General features: G+C 41.7%; 1 protein-coding gene across 1 annotated transcript in view; it reads left to right on the forward strand.

The window, feature by feature from the left end:
- Positions 1 to 8,331: 8,331 nt before the first annotated feature.
- LOC110502498 (protein FAM53B) overlaps positions 8,332 to 21,795 on the forward strand; it is a 38,235-nt gene continuing 24,771 nt past the window's right edge. Inside the window, exon 1 of the mRNA XM_021580555.3 lies at positions 8,332 to 8,713. The gene's annotated coding sequence lies outside the window, so the exon portion shown is untranslated. The remainder of the gene's footprint in view (positions 8,714 to 21,795) is intronic.

A 21,795-nucleotide genomic window follows, 5' to 3' on the forward strand; every position in this document is an offset into this window, starting at 1 on the left:
CCAGCCACCCTAGTCAAGACAGTTCTCTCTGCTACCGCACAGCAAGCACTACCAGAGCGCCAAGTCTTAATCCAAAAGGCTTCTTAACAGCTTCTACCCTCAAGCCGTAAGACACCTGAACAGCTAATCAAATGGCTACCGAGACTATTTGCATTGCCCCCACCCCCCACGCTGCTGTTACTCTGTTATTATCTATGCATAGCCACTTTAATAATTCTACCTACATGTACATAATTACCTCGACACCGGTGCCTCCGCACATTGACTCTGTACCAGTACCACCTGTATATATCCCCGCTATTATTTACTGCTGCTTTTTAATTATTTGTTATTCTTATCTCTTACTTTTTTAGGGTTTTTCTTTAAACTGCATTATTGGTTAAGGGCTTGTAAGTAAGCATTTCACTTTATGGTCTACACCTGTTGTATTCGGCGCATGTGACAAATAACATTTAATTTGATTTGACCAAGAACCCGATGATCACTCTGACAGAGCTCTAGAGTTCCTCTGTGGAGATGGGAGAACCTTCCAGAAGGACAACCATCTCTCCACCAATTAGGCCTTTTATGGTAGAGTGGCCAGACGGAGCCACTCCTCAGTAAATGGCACATGACAGCCCGCCAAAAGACTCTCAGACCTTAAGAAACAGTATTCTCTGGTCTGATGAAACCAAGATTAAACTCTTTGGCCTGAATGCCAAGCGTCATGTCTGGAGGAAACCTGGCACCATCCCTATTGTAAAGCATGGTGGTGGCAGCATCATGCTGTGGGGGTGTTTTTAAGCGGCAGGGATTGGGAGACTAGTCAGGTTCGAGGCAAAGCTGAACAGAGCAAAGTACAGAGAGATCTTTGATGAAAACCTTCTCCAGAGTGCTCAGGTCCTCAGACTGGGGCGAAGGTTCACCTTCCAACAGGACAACGACCCTAAGCACATAGCCAAGAAAACGCAGGAGTGGCTTCGGGACGTCTCTGAATGTCCTTGAGTGGCCCAGCCAGAGCCCGTACTTGAACCCCATGGAACATCTCTGTAGAGACCTGAAAATAGCTGTGCAGCAATGCTCCCCATCCAACCTGACAGAGCTTGAGAGGATCTGCAGAGAATTATGGGAGAAACTCCCCAAATACAGGTGTGCCAAGCTTGTAGTGTCATATCCAATAAGAATTTATGCTGTAATCGCTGCCAAAGGTGCTTCAACAAAGTACTGAGTAAAGAGTCTGAATACTTATGTACAGTATATGTAATATTTCATAATTTAAAAAAATATAAATTAGCAAACTGTTTTTGCTTTGTCATTATGGGGTATTGTGTGTAGATTTCTGAGGTGGGAAAAAAACAATTTAATTAATTTTAGAATAAGGGTGTAACATAAAAAAATGTGGAAAAAGTCAATGGGTCGAAATACTTTCCGAAGCCACTGTACATGAAGTCCACTCCCTTGCACAGGTGCTGTCGTTAAGAGACGCAGTCACAAATACGGAGACTGGAAGGTACTACTATCCTGTTAATGGAAGTCAAGTCATGAGAGTATTTCAGTCAACTTTTCCACACCGCATTCCTTACTGTCAGGGTATGCTGCCAATGCAGTTGCAAAACACCATTCAAATAATTCTCCAATTGCATCTGTGGAAAGCACCTTAGTTTCTTCTGGATGAATAGAAATGATAGATCATTTCCATGCAAATGTTTATGCATCTGCTATGTGATTGTGATTCTGTCACCCTGTGCTGAGGGTTTGATAGTGGTTAGTTTGTTAGATTACGAGGCTGTGAACAGGAACACATCTGGAGCGCTGGTGCTGTTAATGGAACTAAAGCATGCACAATGTACACCATGTTTTAAGGCAGCAGTCATTAAACTGGCTCCAGGAATTTGAGGCCTAAATTATACATTTTGTTGAACAGAGGAGTTTCATTCATCTGCTTGGAGCATGTCATCCTCTTTCAACAGCCACCTGGCATGCCAAGCTATTTCTAGGGCAGGCGTAAGCAATCCGACCGAAAAGGACTGGTGTGGGTGCAGGCAAAAGTCTGAACCCCACCCACACAAGCCCTTACAGGACAAGATTGTCCTGTTTTAGGATGTCCATTGCCATAGACACATGATCTGTGTCTCTTGAGTCACAGAAGACATACACTTTAAGAATATGGGTAACATGAAATGTAAAGTAGGTTCATCATTTTGTCATCGTCAGCAGGCAACGTGTGCTGGCACTGGTGTGAAGCCAGACTTTTATTCCACTCAATGTTAATCAAGAGTTGCAGAGTTGATGCCACTGCCTTCTTGCCGCACTAACACCATGAATGCTGTACTTTTATTTAATTCTCAAGTGTGATACAGTAAATATTTATGTTTTTCATTCCATCTCCTTGGAAACGTTTGAGACCTCTTAATACGATTTCCGGGTGCTGATTGAATTACTCCTGCATATAGCTGTGCAGTTTTCCATGCTGGGGAAGCAATGTGGAAGTGGGAGAAATTCCTCCTTGCCACATTTCAAAACATCTGCCGGGTCCCAATGAGACAGTACAGGCAGCTCAGTCAACTTCACAGTTACAGAGTATATGGATGTAGCTATTTATCTCTACGTACAACTATTAAACATTAATTTAGGCTACTAGGCCTGGCCTAGTATTTCGCTACGGCTACATAGTTTATATAACTTTAGACCTACTACATGTTTCTACATGACACTTTCTTTATCTAGTATATTTTGAAGTAGAACTATGAGTGTATTCAGATATTACTGTGACAAGGAACACTTTTAGACATAGGCATACAAATGGTCATCTGAATCAGAGCATTGAATTTATAGGGCCTAGTATTTAGGCAAGTGTCATAAATTACAGGTTATAAAGGCCTGGAAACAATACGTTTCAATTAATATGCCACAGGCTGCAGTGGTGTGTGTTCATGGTAGCCAAGGGAAGCCAGGCTTACCCACAAAAATGACCAAGAAAATGTCCTTCAATTCGCAAGAGGCTGAATGTATCTCACCAGGGAAAGCATCCAAGCGAACAAAACAGCGCCTCTCTGTATATGTAACCCATCTATGCTGTCTGGTCAAAAAGAGTATGCCATTGTTGCCGCAGCATTGAATGCAAGGGAGGCCAGCGAGCATTTGGCCTCCCTTGATAATATATATATTTTTTTATAGCCAATCAGCGTTGAGCTAAACTGAGTGAGCTCAGCTGTGAATGGTACTGGCGTAAAAAAAAAAAGTGGCAAGGGAAGCCAGTTTGGATTTGGCTTCCCACCAGTCACATCACATTAGAAGCCAAACGTCATTGACAGAAAACGTGAATTGTTGCATCTCGTTGTGTCATTGCCCTTCGGTGGCTAGTAGCTAGCTAAAATCGTCCCTTTCCTAAATTAGCCATGACTGGAGATATGGATTTCGACTTGTGGTTTTACTTAATTCTTCGTATTGGCCAATGATTATAATGGCAATTAGGAATGAACCATAAATTCATACATCATGCCCCTGGCCTGAGAGGATGGAAGTTCAATTTGTAGCTAGATGTTGTAACGTTAGGCTAATGTTAACTAGCTGGCTTAGTGAATTGTTGCCCATGAAAGGAAGTTAGGCTAGCGAGAAAGCATTTTAGCTAGGTAGCCTAGGACAACAAAAACTCAAAGCTTGTATGATAAAGTCATAGACTTTTTAGGCAACATGAAATAGTAGGATGGCTTTGGCGTTTCTCAACAAGTGGGGTGAGTCAACACATTTTATTTTACTTCCACACACACAAAGAGAGAAATTAGTACCATGGACAGACACATCATATTTAGCTTATGTTGATTAGACTAAATAGTTTTTGTTATATTTTAGTTGTCACTGTATTAGATGAAGCATAGGTGATTAGATTATGTTGAAATGGTGCTGGAATAGTGGATTCAGCACCTGTTTTCTTTGCGACTTGTAACTCTGGTTTTAAATGAATAGTTGTTTAGTAGTCCGAAAATGTCGGAAACATTAACTTGCTTGACCATGCTTTAGGTCATGTAACTGTTTGTGACATGCAATATGTTTTGTGGACTTCACCGGACAGATGTTGCTCTCTGGTTTTGTGATGAAACAGTTGTGGTTGAATTTATTCTGAAACTTCTCGGCCTTGGCCTATGTATCATGGTGTCAAGGCATATGAACTAACAGGTTATAGAGAGAACAACACAATTATCACAACGCATAGCTTGTAAAATGTAATTTTTTTCCTGGCTTGCCTTCCCCGGTGATTTTACCCATGCACCGCTAATGACAGGCTGATTCAGGGGCATCATGCACCGCAAAAATCTCAGAGGGCACAAAGTACATGAGGATGGCTGGGGGTGGTCCGGAGGGGAGCTAGGCTCACTGTCTGTAATTTGGAGAATTTTGCCGTTTTCAAACACCTGAAATAGCTTTTTCCTGCAATCTAGAGCCATAATCATTATGCTTAATTCTATGTAAAAAATAAATAAAAATTCTGTATATCCAAGGATACCTCTTCAGCTGTCTGTATCCTCCTGAATGGTGCTTATTTTTTAAAGTAACTATACTGAACAAAAATATAAACACAACATGAAAAGTGTTGGTCCTATATTTCATTAGCTAAAATGAATAATCCCAGAATTGTTCCATACGCACATAAAAGCTTATATCTCTAAAATGTTTGAAATTTGTTTACATACCTGTTCATGAGCATTTCTCCTTTGCCAAGATAATCCATTCACCTGACCAACCTGACTGATCAAGAAGCTGATTACACAGCATGAGCATTACACAGGTGCACCTTGTGCTGGGGACAATAAAAGGTCACTCTAAAATGTTCAGTTTTGTCACACAACACAATGCCACAGATGTCCACCATATGTGACCACCATATGACTCATGCAGCGCGACACATCTCCGCATAGAGTTGATCAGGCTGTTGCTTGTAACCTGTGGAATATTGTCCCACCCCTCTTCAATGGCTGTGCGAAGTTTCTGGATATTTGTGGGAACTGGAAAACGGTGTTGTGCATGTCGATCCAGAGCATCCCAAACATGCTCAATGGGTGACATGTTTGGTGAGTATGCAGGCAATGGAAGAACTGGGACATTATCAGCTTCCAGGAATCGTGTACAGATCCTTGTGACATGGGGCCGTGCATTATCATGCTGTAACATGAGGCGATAGCAACAGATGAATGGCACAACAATTGACCTTAGGATCTCGTCACGGTATCTCTGTGCAATCATATTGCCATTGATTAATTGCAATTGTGTTCATTGTCCATAGCTTATGCCTGCCCATACCGCTCAAGGTACTAAACGATTTCATAACCGCCATCGATAAAAGACAGTACTGTGCAGCCGTCTTCATCGACCTTGCCAAGGCTTTTGACTCTGTCAATCACCATATTCTTATCGGCAGACTCAGTAGCCTCGGTTTTTCGGATGACTGCCTTGCCTGGTTCACCAATTACTTTGCAGACAGAGTTCAGTGTGTCAAATCGGAGGACATGCTGTCCGGTCCTCTGGCAGTCTCTATGGGGGTGCCACAGGGTTCAATCCTCGGGCCGACTCTTTTCTCTGTATATATCAATGATGTTGCTCTTGCTGCGGGCGATTCCCTGATCCACCTCTACGCAGACGACACCATTCTATATACTTCCGGCCCGTCCTTGGACACTGTGCTATCTAACCTCCAAACGAGCTTCAATGCCATACAACACTCCTTCCGTGGCCTCCAACTGCTCTTAAACGCTAGTAAAACCAAATGCATGCTTTTCAACCGTTTGCTGCCTGCACCCGCACGCCTGACCAGCATCACCACCCTGGATGGTTCTGACCTTGAATATGTGGACATCTATAAGTACCTAGGTGTCTGGCTAGACTGCAAACTCTCCTTCCAGACTTATATCAAACATCTCCAATTGAAAATCAAATCAAGAGTCTGCTTTCTATTCCGCAACAAAGCCTCCTTCACTCACGCCGCCAAACTTACCCTAGTAAAACTGACTATCCTACCAATCCTCGACTTCGGCGATGTCATCTACAAAATTGCTTCCAACACTCTACTCTACTCACAGTGCCATCCGTTTTGTCACTAAAGCACCTTATACCACCCACCACTGCGACTTGTATGCTCTAGTCGGCTGGCCCTCGCTACATATTCGTCGCCAGACCCACTGGCTCCAGGTCATCTACAAGTCCATGCTAGGTAAAGCTCCGCCTTATCTCAGTTCACTGGTCACGATGGCAACACCCATCCGTAGCACGCGCTCCAGCAGGTGTATCTCACTGATCATCCCTAAAGCCAACACCTCATTTGGCTGCCTTTCGTTCCAGTTCTCTGCTGCCTGTGACTGGAACGAATTGCAAAAATTGCTGAAGTTGGAGACTTTTATCTCCCTCACCAACTTCAAACATCTGCTATCTGAGCAGCTAACCGAGCGCTGCAGCTGTACATAGTCTATCGGTAAACAGCCCACCCATTTTTACCTACCTCATCCCCATACTGTTTTTATTTATTTAATGAGCATTTGTTTACTGAAGTCGGTTACGACTCCAAAATGAAGTCAGGTCAAGGGTGATGATGATGACGAGCAAGCAGATGAGCTTCCCTGAGACGGTTTCTGACAGTTTGTGTAGAAATTATTTGGTTGTGCAAACCCACAGTTTTGTCAGCTGTCTGAATGGCTCGTCTCAGACCATCCTGCAGGTGAAGAAGCCGGATGTTGAGGTCCTGGGTTGCCATGGTTACACATGATCTGCGCTTGTGAGGCCGGTTGGACCTACTGCCAAATTCTCCAAAACTTATTTGGAGGCGGCTTATGGTATAGAAATGAACATTAAATTAGCTGACAACAGCTCTAGTGGACATCTGTGGCATTGTGTTGTGTGACAAAACTGCACATTTTAGAGTGGCCTTTTATTGTCCCCAGCACAAGGTGCACCTGTGTAATGCTCATGCTGTTTAATCAGCTTCTTGATCAGTCAGGTTGGTCAGGTGAATGGATTATCTTGGCAAAGGAGAAATGCTCATGAACAGGTATGTAAACAAATTTCAAACATTTTAGAGATATAAGCTTTTATGTGCGTATGGAACAATTCTGGGATTATTCATTTTAGCTAATTAAATATATGACCAACACTTTTCATGTTGTGTTTATATTTTTGTTCAGTATAGTTACTTTAAAAAATAAGCACCATTCAGGAGGATACAGACAGCTGAAGAGGTATCCTTGGATATACAGAATTTTTATTTATTTTTTACATAGAATTAAGCATACTGATTATGGCTCTAGATTGCAGGAAAAAGCTATTTCAGGTGTTTGAAAACGGCAAAATTCTCCAAATTACAGACAGTGAGCCTAGCTCCCCTCCGGGACCACCCCCAGCCATCCTCATGTACTTTGTGCCCTCTGAGATTTTTGCGGTGCATGATGCCCCTGAATCAGCCTGTCATTAGCGGTGCATGGGTAAAATCACCGGGGAAGACAAGCCAGGAAAAAAATTACATTTTACAAGCTATGCGTTGTGATAATTGTGTTGTTCTCTCTATAACCTGTTAGTTCATATGCCTTGACACCATGATACATAGGCCAAGGCCGAGAAGTTTCAGAATAGATTCAACCACAACTGTTTCATCACAAAACCAGAGAGCAACATCTGTCCGGTGAAGTCCACAAAACATATTGCATGTCACAAACAGTTACATGACCTAAAGCATGGTCAAGCAAGTTAATGTTTCCGACATTTTCGGACTACTAAACAACTATTCATTTAAAACCAGAGTTACAAGTCGCAAAGAAAACAGGTGCTGAATCCACTATTCCAGCACCATGTATTCCCAGTCATGTGAAATACATAAATTAGGGCCTAATGCATTTATTTAATTGACTGATGTCCTTATATAAACTGTAACTCTGTAAAATCTTAGAAACTTTTGTATGTTGCATTTATATTTTGTTCAGTGTAAATATTGTTCTCTGCATCTCTGCTAAAGACAGGGTAAAAGATTGAAAGGAATGTGTATTCAAGTACATTTAGTTATTTATATTCTAAACCTTTCCATCAGGCATGCCAGCTAAGATAGACAAGAAAGCTACTCTAACTTAATTGATATGGCTTCTTGGTAGTTAGGTTCCCAATCTCCCAACCTCAACTATCTGAGCTAGCTAAAGCCAACATCATAAAATTGCTAGGTGGCTTGTAGTATTATAGAGAAACAACAACTACATTACGTGTTTGTTTTTTTTACATGACAAATCTGAGGGGGCAAGTGCCCCTTTGCCCCCTATGGGCATGAAGCCAAGTGAACTAGTTACTGTTAACAGTGTTACTACGGAGTTGTAAATTCAGAATAGTTTGTGGGGGAAAATGACACACGAGTAGACGATACCAATACGGAGGGGGAGAGTAAAATGATGTAGTTTATATTGAACTAGAAGTAAAACAATGTGTAATGAATGGCAAAAAAACACAACATACCGAATATATTAAATATTCTCAATATAAGCATGGTTAAGCTGAATTGGAACCAATAATTGTTCCCCCCCGCGCGTGAGAAATGGTTTCGCTGAACGAGGATTTCGTTACAACCTTCTAGCTAGAGAATACGGAGTTTCATGCAGTTGCTCAGTCCCACTGTGGCGGCAGCAGTGCGCATGAGGACCCACATACTTTGCAGGTCCTTTGTTGCGGAAATCGAAGATGACTTAACCTCGACAGACTCTCAGCTGGCCAGGTAGTAAGGCATTAATCCCGGTATCATCTTTACTTATGACATTATATGTTCATCCTCTTTTGGGTGTCTTTGTTGCCCAAAATTGTTTATTGATTGCTGAAGTTTGCTTGAGATGTTTTCCGTTGCTAACTAACATGCAATAAGTTCAAAGAAGCATACAATATTGTTCTTAGGCTAACCTATGGCTAGAGAAAGTCAAATATTGTCTAGAAACTTGGAAGTGTTGCCTGCTTGTTATCCATGCTTTCATAATAGCAAGTGTTTGGGAAAGTATGATTATCGTGTTCGATTTATATTAAAATGGGCAACTGCACAATGTCATTGAGGAACAAGGCAAATACCCTGTTGCGATTCTGTGCAAATTAACATGCTTACTTTCTAGCTGCCTGATGCGCATGACTCCACAGTAGTAGAACAACGCGTAGTCGTATAGGAAAATAGAGAGGAGTTGATTGATAGATCATTTGCTTTGTGCGCAGTGGTTGGGCCACTGGGACAAAAGCGTTACTGTATTCAAGGCTCCAGCTCTGTAACGCGGTTCGGTTGTCTGTACTTGACTCAACTCAACCCCCCCCCCCCCCCCCCCCCCCTTTCCAACCCGTACTCACTCTTGTGGAGTACTACTTTTTTCTCTCCCCCTCCTCTCACCTAGCCTAGGCACCCTCACTAGGCTACCTCTCACCATGCTTGCATACCCTCATATATACAGAGGGGGAATTGTAGAGCTGGATGTGCTATTATTATGGTTGTGCAGGCACATTGAGGTTTGGGCAATTCCACAGTAACAGAGTGATGCTGAGACTCACTTTTTCACTTTAAAATGTATGCGAAGTAAAAACCATTGATTGCTAAGTTTAACAAACCATACACCTATACTGAGTGTACAAAACATTATGAATATTCCCGAGTGGTGCAGCGGTCTGGGGCTCTGCATCTCAATACAGTCCCTAGGTCGAATCAAGGCTGTATCACATCCGGCTGTGATTGGGAATCGGATGGGGCAGCGCACAATTGGCCCAGCCTCGTCCGAGTTTGGCCAGGGGTAGGTCTTCATTGTAAATAAGAATTTGTTCTTTAACTGATTTGCCTAGTTAAATAAAGGTTCATTTAAAAAAAAAAATTTAAGAATACTTGCTCTTTCCATGACATAGACTGACCAGGTCCAAGTGAACGCTATTATCCCTTATTGATGTAAATTGTTAAATCCACTTCAATCAGTGTAGATGAAGGGGAGGAGACAAGTTAAAGAAGGATTTTTAAGCCTTGAGACAATTGAGACATGGATTATGTGTGCTCCATTCAGAGGGTGAATGGGCAAGACAAAATATTTAAGTGCCTTTGAACAGGGTACGGTAGTAGGTGCCGGGCACACCGGTTTGTGTCAAGAACTGCAACACTGCTGTTTTTTTCATACTCAACAGTTTCCTGTTTGTATCAAGAATGGTCCACCACCCAAAAGACATCCATCCAACTTGACACAACTGCTGTGAGGTTTGGAGTCAACATGGGCCAGCATCCCTGTGGAATGCTTTCGACACCTTGTAGAGTCCATTCTCCGAGGAATTGAGGCTTTTCTGAGCGCAAAAGACGTGTGTGTGTGTGAGGGGTGTAACTCAATATTAGGAAGGTGTTCTTAATGTTATGTACACTCAGTGTATATGCAGAAGTCCACTTTTAAAAATTGCCACTGAACATTTTACAAAAACACATTTACTTGAAGAACAGTGCAGATGCAAAGTTTGGTAACAGAATGACAGTAATATCTTCCTCATTTTTCTATGTGACCACGTTTTCCAAAAACTGAAATATCTGAAATATCAGCTATGATATGACACCTTAAGTTTGAAACCAAACTATTTTGGTTATTTAACTACAGTAAGTGAAGTGGATCAACAGAATGACCGTAACAGAATAACATCATGGGTCCTTGATCTGTAATGTACAGAAATGCATAATTATCAATGTCATTATCTTCATGGTGATGTATCCTGAATAAGTACACAAAGCTAGAAAAATGTAATATCCTCCTATACATGTTTGGGTATTATGCTACACACTGGCTATAATTCTAATGAGCCCCTCCCCCCAAACAAGACCAAATGTGGTTGGCCCAGACAAGACCAAATCTGTACCAATAAAAAAACATCTCTGTTTTACAAGTTTGGACATCACAGCCAATCCAGCAAATGTGGAGGAGTTAAGATGGAGTGTCTTGTTAACGTCCAAAAGTGGAAGTCGCATAACAGGCTCTCTTTCCATTTCCCCTTGTTTGTGACCCCGCAGAGGGTGGTACAGTAGAGTACAGTAAAGAAAATCAAGTAGAGTATAGAGTATTGAAACTGAATGAGCACACCATTCAGACCAACTTTGTCCAAGTTGCATTTAAAGTGAGAAGAGATAAAGTAGAGTACAGTCCATTAGAGTATATTACATCACTCGTGTGTGTGGGTGCTCTACTGTACTGAACTCTACTGTAATTCATTATACTGTACTGTGCTCTACTGCAACTTTGGTTTGTGACTAAAATTACTTCCCATTGTGGCCAATTAAATTGCAGTCATTCTGTTACAGATTTTATGGTCACTCTGTTACCAATTTGTGATGCGTTGTAATCACTTAATAATTCATAAACAACATTATTGTCAGTAAAAACACTAACTAAATGGTAGGTCTACCTTTATTTATTACTTCTGTGAACCTTCATAATCCTCCACTCTTCATGAGTGAGATAAAATATGTGGGTTTTTGGTAACACTGACAAGACACTAGGCAGTATTTCTTAAACTTACAGAAGGCATATCGTTTTTGCTAAACTATGTTGCTTTTAGTTGGCAGGGGTCTTCACTTCATCATTATTGTGTTTTGATGTATCTCTAATACCTTTTAAGACTTTTAGACTTCTAGTAGATTTTTAAGACCCATTTTCCATCTGTGTGACCAGAAATCAAAGCCTTTGCTTATTCCTCATTTTTAGGATGGAAAATCGTTGAAAAATGTATTCATGCCTTCATTTCCCAGAAATGTAGACTTTTAGCTTCCATTTCACACCTAATTTCCACTTTCATGTCATGCTTTGTGCCTGTAACCCTTGTCTGTTTTCAGGAACTGTAAGTCGAGGGTAATGTGGCTTTATTATAACATTTTATTGACACTCTCCTCCGCACGGCGATCTGAGAAGAGATTGATAGTTGTTTGTGGTGTTCCATGAGTTATCACACACACACACACACACACACACACACACACACACACTGGGCAAGACACCACACTCAACAGTATATTTCAGTCTTCTCTTCTCGTTTGTGGTTTAGCAGAGGATGGGTGCAGCGGGTATATCTTGATATGAGTCACTTTGTTCGTTGTTTTTGTTGCTGAATGGAATGCAACCCCTAGACTTTTCAGAAAACTCTTCAAATGCAACTTGAACAAAGTTGGTCTGAATGGTGTGCTCATTCAATTTCATGAGTTCAGACAATCAAACTTCTCCTCTACTGTCTAAACAAAACAATCAAAGTGTTGCTGTATTGTTAGATTGCATTGTTTTTGGAGTCTTATTTTGTATCATGGTTGGAGTGTGTAATGTAATTGGGGGGGGGGGGGGGGGGCTACAGAATGTTTGGGTACACTGAATTAAAGTACAACTGACAATGGTACACTTTGACTATGGGTTTGTCAGGGTTGTTTCCTTTGGGACTAGGGAAGTTATTGTTAAGAGTATTTGTTTTTTCCCCTCTGGTTATGTTGAGGGAGAGATGGTTGATATTTGCAGACATCAGGCACTAAATTCCAGGCAGGACTGGTTTTGTATCAGGATGGCCTGAAATTCCATAGAATGCTTACAGTGTAACTGTATCTGTTCTCACCTCACCTGCTCCCTCTAGGTTTACTAAGGTGGTTATTGGCAAAAAAAATACTGGTTTTAGTGAATGCCCCATGTTCATAGTTGACCTTTCCCCTTCTTACGTGCAGCCAGGAGGGAATTTACTCGTTCACTTGAAAACTAATCTCAGTTCAACTGGCAAACTAGGTGCAAAGTCAGGCTTAGATTGACTCAGATTCCCAGCTCTAGTATCTAAATGCAAAGGGGATGTTGATATGGGTAGGCCACCAGCCCTGTGTGTGTCTGAGACAGTCTAGGGGCTGTTTGTTCGGGACAACAGTTTATTATGTGTTGGTTCATACTTCTTAGCTATGGTGGTACACACAGTTATGATAACTAAGCTTTGACTTGCTTGTGATAGCCAAAGAAAGCTGTGATACTCAGCATTGTTTAGATTCACAATGATTGAAGATCATATCTTCTTTGTTGGACATTTATAATGTTTCTGCTTTTCTAATAACACATTTCTGTGTTCTATTCATGTGCTTTTCTAGTAACCATTTTCTATGCTCATGCAAGTGACTGACTGATCGAATCCTCACTATCAGTAGCTGCAATTTGGCAGTACGCCCAGACTTTTGTTTTGAGAACGAAAGATATCTCAGTTTGAAAGTCTCAGCTTAGAGAGAAGAAGCCTCGTGAGGTGTTGGTCTGTCACGTGTTATGAGCCAGTATTGGTCGGTAACATGAATTAAACAAAATGGTAATGATGAATTCATTATGCTAAATCATGCAAATATAACTTCTCTATGTATAGCCAGCCGTACATAAGACAACTGCTGTATCTGTGTAAGAATTTCCACAACACTTCCTCAAACCTTTCCAGACAATCTGTTGTTATCAAACAACTATGCTGTGTCTAATTTAGTTTTATGCACTTTCAGGGTAAAGTACAACTTGGTTTGTTTACAATCTTGCAGAGTAGGCCTCATTTAAGGAATCTGTCTATGTTTCTGTCATGAAGCATGCACATGTAGATAAGTCAACCTGTGCCCTGTACATGCCCCTTTGCCCTTTTGGGTGGTGGTATATACAGTGGGGCAAAAAAGTATTTAGTCAGCCACCAATTGTGCAGGTTCTCCCACTTAAAAAGATGAGAGAGGCCTGTAATTTCCATCATAGGTACACTTCAACTATGACAGACAATGAGGGGGAAAAAATCCAGAAATTAATTTTTAATGAATTTATTTGCAAATTATGGTGGAAAATAAGTATTTGGTCAATAACAAAAGTTTATCTCAATACTTATTATATATAAGTATATTATTATTTACAGTGCCTTGCGAAAGTATTCGGCCCCCTTGAACTTTGCAACCTTTTGCCACATTTCAGGCTTCAAACATAAAGATATAAAACTGTATTTTTTTGTGAAGAATCAACAACAAGTGGGACACAATCATGAAGTGGAACAACATTTATTGGATATTTAAAACGTTTTTAACAAATCAAAAACTGAAAAATTGGGCGTGCAAAATTATTCAGCCCCCTTAAGTTAATACTTTGTAGCGCCACCTAAATTTTGCACGCCCAATTTTTCAGTTTTTGATTTGTTAAAAAAGTTTGAAAATATCCAATAAATGTCGTTCCACTTCATGATTGTGTCCCACTTGTTGTTGATTCTTCACAAAAAAATACAGTTTTATATCTTTATGTTTGAAGCCTGAAATGTGGCAAAAGGTCGCAACGTTCAAGGGGGCCGAATACTTTCGCAAGGCACTGTACATCATTAATATTCAGTCTGGTTGGCTGACAAGCGTGGCAGAAAGACGGAGAGGAGAGGTTGCATCAACAACCCTAGCACCGCCCCAACTCCATCTGGCAACAGCAACCCAACTCAGTCGACAACAGCAACACAGGTAGTCTAGACTCTAGCTAATCATTATAACCTAAAATATCCACACAAGCCACTAGGCAGCCAGCCAGCCAGCCATATAGAATAATATGAATATTTCTAGTGGTTAGAGTGTTGGGCCAGTAACCAAAAGGTAGCTGGATCGAATCCCCAAACTGACAAGGTAAAAATCTACCGTTCTGCCCCTGAACAAGGCAGTTAACCCCCTGATCCCCAGTAGGCCGTCATTGTATATAAGAATTTGTTCTTAACTTGCCAAGCTAAATAAAGGTTAAACAAATAAAAATAAATATTAAGTTATTATTTAAGAGCATTGAAGATAAATCAAAATCATAAAAAAAATCTATCATCAATGATCAGTTGATAGCCCACCCTCTTTTCCTAATGTCAATCATGTCTTTAGGTGGCACCGTAACAAGCTTGCTTACAATTTGTCATTAGTCAGTATGAATTTTGAGATATGTATTTACATTTTTTTGCTTGAGCACCTGCCCCCTGAAAGGTCTTGTGCATGGCCCTGCAAAGTAGATTTGCATGACAAGCATGATCTCCCAAACTATCCACTGCCGTGTTTAAAATGGGTCTCCTTGATTCAATTACTTCTTTTTAGCACAGTAAAACCTGAAAGGCCTATGCTGGAATCTGCATGTGAAACACAGTCAAGTTGAACAGGGTTGTCTCAGATAGCTAGACAGGCGGTAGGCAGACAAGAGGGACTTGTATTGGACATGGGATAGCTGTAGTAATTTATGGAGGTAATTAAACCAAGTAGTTTTTTAAAGGGGATCACTGTGTGTGTTTAAGACGCACACATTTGCAAGACCTTTGTGTGTGAGGCCCTCCATTCTCTGAGTGGGCAGCTGCGTGCCTGTGAGCAAGGCACTGTTCCATTCTCCCCCTCTCTCTGTAACCCTCTCACTCTCTCACTTTATCTCTCTCCACCTCTTTCTTTCTGTGGTTCCTTGGCCTAAGGCATTATGCAAAGCCTCCAGGAAAAAAAGGATTGTTATCCATGCCTGTCTGTGCCTCTGTGTTGCACACATTTCATTTTAACGACGACCTTTTAACTCTATCTGTGTGACCTTCAGTCATAACTGCTCTGCTTCGCCCACCACGTCAAAGTCTGTGAGCTGAGTTCAAACAAATAGTAATGTTCACCGGTTCCCCTCGCGTTTCTGTGTGTATATAAACATACGTCCTCTCACTGTCATTTGCATTTATTTTCAGCAAACTTAACAATTGTAAATATTTGTATGAACATAACAAGATTCAACAACTGAAACATAAACTGAACAAGTTCCACAGACATGTGACTAACAGAAATGGAATAATGTCTCCCTGAACAAAGAGGGGGTCGGTCAAAATAAAAAGTAACAGTCAGTAGCTGGTGTGGCCACCAGCTGCATTAAGTACTGCAGTGCATCTCCTCCTCATGGACTGCAGTACAAGATTTGCCAGTTCTTGCTGTGAGATGTTACCCCACTCTTCCACCAAGGCACCTGCAAGTTCCCGGACATTTCTGGGGGGAATGGCCCTAGCCATCACCCTCCGATCCAACAGGTCCCAGAACGAGCAGTATGGCTGGTGGCATTGTCATGCTGGAGGGTCATGTCAAGATGAGCCTGCAGGTACCACATGAGGCAGCTTTGAGATTTCCTGCAATGACAACAAGCTCAGTCCGATGATGCTGTGACACACCGCCCCAGACCATGACGGACCCTCTACCTCCAAATCGATCCCGCTCCAGTGTACAGGCCTCATTGTCACGCTCATATCTTCGATGATAAATGTGAATCCGACCATCACCCCTTGTGAGACAACACCTGCTACTCGTCAGTGAAGAGCACTTTTTGCCAGTCCTGTCTGGTCCAGCGACGGTGGGTTTCTGCCCATAGGCGACGTTGTTGCCTGTGAGGACCTGCCTTACAACAGGCCTACAAGCTCTCAGTCCAGCCTCTCTCAGCCTATTGCGGACAGACAGAGCACTGATGGAGGGATTGTGCGTTCTGGGTGTAGCTCGGGCAGTTGTTGTTGCCATCCTGTACCTGTGATGCTTGGATGTACCGATCCTGTGCAGGTGTTACACGTGGTGTGCCACTGCGAGGATGATCAGCGCTACAGGGAGACAGGATGGACAGCTGTCTTGGGCGTCTCATCGTAAGGACATTGCAATGTATTGCCCTGGCCACATCTGCGGTCCTCATGCCTCCTTGCAGCATGCCTAAGGCACGTTCACGCAGAGTCAGTAGAAAGGCCTCTTTAGTGTCCTAAGTTTTCACAACTGTGACCTTAATTGCCTACCGTCTGTAAGCTGTTAGTGTCTTAACGACCGTTCCACAGGTGCATGTTCATTGATTGTTTATGGTTCATTGAACAAGCATGGGAAACAGTGTTTAAACCCTTTTCACTGAAGATCTGTGAAGTTATTTGGACTTTTAAGAACGTCCTGAAAAAGGGACGTTTCTTTTTTTGCTGAGTTTATGTAATTTACATGATGCATTTATAAATGTTGCATCTCGAATACCTACAGAGTCTGAGACCGGCTGGTGAGAAATAAGGAGCCATTCTGGCATACACCAGAGCAACCCCCCCCCAACCCCCTGGCCCCCGTCAATGATAAGATGTGGTTTCAGTTGAACAGCATTTTCAGAAGGGAAGCATTTTTTTTTTAAAGCCCTGAGGCACATCGCCACATCTTTCTATTTGTGTCTCATCACTAGTTTTAAATGTCTTCTATGTATTTTCATCATTACCACTGATTGGTGAGAGGCCTTATGTTGAGATGGACAAAGAAAGGAGACTACTGAAGACTGTTGGGTTCAATAAGTCAGGGTTCAATGTAGTTATATTTCCTTGTGGACCGAACCTGAGAGAGATGAATGATGGTGTTTCTGTCTAGACTTTCAATGAATGCACGTCCCCAAAAAGTGTGTACGTTGACATCCCATACATTGACTTTGGCTGAAAGAGAACTACTGTCTGCATGGTGTAAAGTTTCCAGTGTTGTTCTTGCGCTGCATTCTCCAGGGACGGACTGGGACAAGAATTCCGCACTGGCATTTTGTACACACCGGCCCAAATCACTGTGCATGCCACCAACTTGATAACCCCCCCCCTCCAAAATATTTTTTTTTAGGGTTGGTCACTATCCAGATTTTCATATCGGGATTTATGGTATTACTGGCTTAGTATACAAAGGGATGCCAAAGAATGCAAAAATCTCATTTGGGCATCTATTACCAGAATGCTAAAAAAAAAATCACAAGTAATACTGAATTTCCTCGGAGGCTGCTAGCTAAATATGCTATTGATGCTAACCAAAATAAACTTAATTGCAAAGACAGGAAATCCAACTCATAAAGTTATACAGTACCAGTCAAAAGTTTGGACACGCCTACTCATTCCAGGGTTTTTCTTTATTTTTTACTATTTTCTACATTGTAAAATAATAGTGACGACATCAACACTATGAAATAACACACATGGAATTATGTAGTAACCAAAAAAGTGTTAAACACATCAAAATATATAGTAGATTTTAGATTCTTCAAAATAGCCACCCTTTCCCTTGATGACAGCTTTGCACACTCTTGGCATTCTCTCAACCAGCTTCACCTGGAATGCTTTTCCAACAGTCTTGAAGGAAAAGCACTTGTTGGTTGCTTTTCCTTCACTCTGCGGTCCAACTCATCCCATACCATCTCAATTGGGTTGAGGTCAGGTAATTGCCTTGGTAACCATGCTGGTTAAGTGTGCCTTGAATTCTAAATAAATCACAGACAGTGTCACCAGCAAGCACCATCACACCTCCTCCTCCATGCTTCACGGTGGGAACCACACATGCAGAGATCACCCGTTCACCTACTCTGCGTCTCACAAAGACACTGCGGGTGGAACCAAAAATTTCAAATCAGACCAAAGGACAGATTTCCACCAGTCTCTTTTTATTATTGGTGTCCTTTTAGTACTGGATTCTTTGCCGAAATTCGACCATGAAGGCCTGATTCACTCAGTCTCCTCTGAACAGTTGGTATTAAGATGTGTCTGTTACTTGAACTCTGTGAAGCATTTATTTGGGCTGCAATTTCTGAGGCTGCTAACTCTAATGAACTTATCCTCTGAAGAAGAGGTAACCCTGAGTCTTCTTTTCCTGTGGCGGTCCTCATGAGAACCAGTTTCATCATAGCGCTTGATGGTTTTTGCGACTGCACTTGAAGAAACTTTCAAAGTTCTTGAAATGTTCTGGATTGACTGACCTTCATGTGTTAAAGTAATGATGAACTGTCATTTTTCTCTACTTATTTGAGCTGTTCTTGCCATAATATGGACTTTTACCAAATAGGGCTATCTTCTGTATACCACCAGAACCTAGTTACAACACAACTGATTGACTGAAACGCATTAAGAAGGAAAGAAATTCCACAAATTAACTTTTAACATGGCACACCTGTTAATTGAAATGCATTCTAGGTGACTACCTCATGAAGCTGGTTGAGTTATGCCAAGAGTGAGCAAAGCTGTCATCAAGGCAAAGGATGGCTACTTTGAAGAATCTCAAATAATACATATATTTTGATTTGTTTAACACTTTTTTGGTTACTGCATGGTTCCATATGTGTTTTTCATAGTCTTGATGTCTTTATTATTATTCTACAATGTAGAAAATAGTACAAATAAAGAATAACCCTTGCATGAGTAGGTGTGTCCAAACTTTTGACTGTATGAGCTACCAAATGTAATATGGGCAAATGTAATTTTTGGTGAGTTTGGACATTTACAAGTGAATGTGAACGAGAGACATTGTGCAAATGAACAAAGTTTTGATGCAAGCTTGCCTGAAGGAAGAATAGTACTGGCTCTGGAGCAGCATGTGTCAACACTTTGTCTTTGTGGAGTCTGGAGTCGCTAGGGCAACGGCCCTTCCTGCTCTGCTCAGAGAAGATGGGGGAGGAGCAGAACGGAGAGGAGAAAAATCACAAGGAATTTTGTGTTTCAGTTATACTTCTCCACTCAGATGAGAATTCACGAACTGGCATTCTATCAGCAGACAGCTCTCTGATACCTACACAAAGTTGAGACCTTCCTCTCTCCGACAGGGACAAGGGGACAAACGTCAAAATCTGTGTTTTTTTCCCGCAATTGCATTTTGAAATGTAATCCAATGAGAATGCATTTTTCTCTCAAGAGCATGAGGGGAGAGGAGAGTGGTCCGCTCATCACAGCAGCATGCCCCAGCAAAACAGGCACATGGGCAGGGCAGACACTTTCATTACAGGAATCATGAGAATAATGCACCTTACTGTTTGGAAAAATCCATGATCTTTTCTTTGGGGACTCCCAAGTGGCGCAGCGATCTAAGGCACCGCATCTCAATGCTAGTGGCGTCACTACAGACCCTGGTTCGATTCCAGGCTGTATCACAACTGGTTGTGATTGGGAGTCCGATAGGGTGGCGCACAATTGGCCCGGCGTCGTTCGGGTTTGGCTGGGGTAGGCCACCATTGGAAATAAGAATTTGTCTTCACTGACTTGCCTAGTTAAATAAAGGTAAATAAATATATATTGGCTGTCAAACTGATAGCAAGTCGGAGCAGGACTCTGCTGATGCTGTGTTTTGAATGTGAGTTTGCGTGACCTCAGCCTATCAGAAAACCAGGCCGGTCCATTTTGGTAGGGTGCCGACCGTTGCCCACTGATCAGCTCATTATAGATTAGTATAACTGAAAAATTGCTTAATATCATATTTAAAAAAAAATAATAATCTTAGCAGGCCCATGGGCCTGTGTGTGTGTCAATTTTGACCAGCCCACCCAACTAAAAAATGGTTCAGCCCGTCTGGCATTTGCCAGAATTGCCAGATAGCCAATCCGCCCCTGACCTAATCTTTGGCTCCTGTTTTTATCTTGAGATGAGAGGTGCTTGTATTACTTTTTTTTGTCAAAGTTAAACCACAGACCTCGTGTCTGGATGATTTCTCCCTTTGTGTGTGTGTCACGGGCAACCACCTCTAAATCATACACCCTGAATTCCCTATCAACATCTGAAGTAACCTCATGTTTTGCTTTCTTTTGTTATTCACTATCATAAGTCGTCTATAAATGGCGAAAGACTCATTCTTCTGTTTATTTTCCACCTTTTACTTTCCTCCTTTTCTTATCAACACCGCATATCTCCTGTCGGAGTCATTTAAGGTTCGGTTAGACTTTCTGTTGATTCTGTCTAAAATGTAATCCCTCAATTATACACCCCTAAAAAAAGAAATAGAAAGTTTCCGAGTGACCAAACCAAATTCAACGTATTAGGAAGCAGAACTTGTTTTCCATGCTAGTGCTGAAGCAGTGGCCTTCCTGCACTTTACAGTTTTTCACAGTATTTCACATTGCATTTCACAGTTTCTCTGCCAATAAGTTTAGCCTCACATAATTGTGAAGATTAATGAGCTAAAGGAAATCATGTTTTTTTCCATCCCAGTTGTGTTCATAACGGTAGCTAAATTAGGGTCGGTGTGTTTTGGCAATCTCTTTGCACTACAACTTCATCTTTTACATTATGTGAACGATAATGTCTCTCATTAAAGCCACGGAAGTTCAAGGCCGACCGCTGTGCCGCAGGTTTTGTTTGTAGAAAAAAGGATTCCCCCTAAGGGGAAAATGGCAATCTTCGTGAATTTAAATAAACATTTTCAACACAGTCATGGTACCAATAATTGCTTCTGTTACACCAGAATAATGTCATTGAACTGATTATTTTAAAATTGCACACAGAAGACGTTATAAGGATAAGTAGCGAATGGCAGCCTGCAGTACCCCGGTCGGCCTCCAACTTCAGATACTCAATGAGAGGGGGCAGCACTAAGCTAGCCTGCAACGTCTTCTCCTGGTGTAACTCAAACTGTGCATGTTATGTCTACATCAATCTCCCACATGAGAGGCCATCTTAACCGACTTCCTTGGCTTCAAATACGCTATTGAGTCTTCACATAGGAACATCACGTTACCGATGGCTTTGTCCATTCATATATATATATATAGTCATGGGCACAGACATTGACCCGTTTTTTTCCCAACCCTGGATCCACCCACCCACACTCACACACATACACATTAATACATACAAACACACACACACACACACACGCACACACACACACACACACACAGCTCTCAAGGCAGTTGCCAAGAAAGTAACAGATGGATGTTTGGTTGAATGGGTAAGGCTCACCTTTCTCATGAATGAGTGGATGTCTTGACTCAATGGAATGCCCATAATTGTCCGTCACCCTCCACCCCAACACTCCCCCATTCCCACACCATTCATCGACTATGCTCCCCCATACGAGACCTGCAGTGT

Source organism: Oncorhynchus mykiss, chromosome 23, assembly GCF_057628025.1.
Source record: "Oncorhynchus mykiss isolate SJ-2025 chromosome 23, ASM5762802v1, whole genome shotgun sequence".
Classification (NCBI taxonomy): Eukaryota; Metazoa; Chordata; class Actinopteri; order Salmoniformes; family Salmonidae; genus Oncorhynchus; species Oncorhynchus mykiss.